The sequence below is a fragment of the Geospiza fortis genome, unplaced genomic scaffold (assembly GCF_000277835.1).
Source record: "Geospiza fortis unplaced genomic scaffold, GeoFor_1.0 scaffold11, whole genome shotgun sequence".
NCBI lineage: Eukaryota > Metazoa > Chordata > Aves > Passeriformes > Thraupidae > Geospiza > Geospiza fortis.
This window is the reverse complement of record NW_005054304.1, coordinates 4,675,403-4,676,020: the sequence shown is the minus strand read 5'-3', so window position 1 is coordinate 4,676,020 and position 618 is coordinate 4,675,403. Positions and strand designations below refer to the sequence as shown.

Sequence of the window (618 nt, the reverse complement as noted above, 5' to 3'; positions counted from 1 at the left end):
CACCATCTACTTGGTCTCACAAACCCTGACAAGCCTCGCACAATACTGCAGCGCTTCTATGTAGCATTTTCTCCCGGCACCATTCTTCTGTGGAGAAAATAGGACCTCACCACTGTAGGATGGAAGAAAAGAAGCTGTATTTCATATTCCCTTCCCCAAACCGAATCCTTGGCTTCTCACGGCGAGCAGGACAGCTGCTGCAAGACATCGCCCCTCAGAAAGCACAGCCTGGCTTATCGTGTCTGTGCCAGCACCTTACAGCACTTACTCGACTTTCACATCTTCCCTAATGAAAATTTGTTATCACCTTCCTCAAGAAACAAATGAGGAGCTGATTTTCTACTCCAAACCGGAGCAGAAACCCGCGGGTGTTCAGAAAGTAATACGGCGAAACAGCAAAGGGACGGCCAGCGCGTCCTCCCTCAGACCTTTACACCGAAACACCAGCGCTTGACTGGGCTTTTTTAACTAAAAAAACCTGATAAACGTAACCGGAGGCAGAGCGCCTCCTGTTTCTACAGCAACCGAGGGCCCGGCGCGGCGCTGGCATCCCGGGAGCGGCCGGGGGGAGCTCGGGAACAAAAGCCACAAACAGGGCACGGACCCGGGGAAACCGAG

General features: G+C 52.9%; 1 protein-coding gene across 1 annotated transcript in view; it reads right to left on the bottom strand.

The window, feature by feature from the left end:
- The window catches only part of SCD5 (stearoyl-CoA desaturase 5), a 30,374-nt gene that overhangs the window by 25,809 nt on the left and 3,947 nt on the right, over positions 1 to 618 (bottom strand). The window lies entirely within an intron of this gene.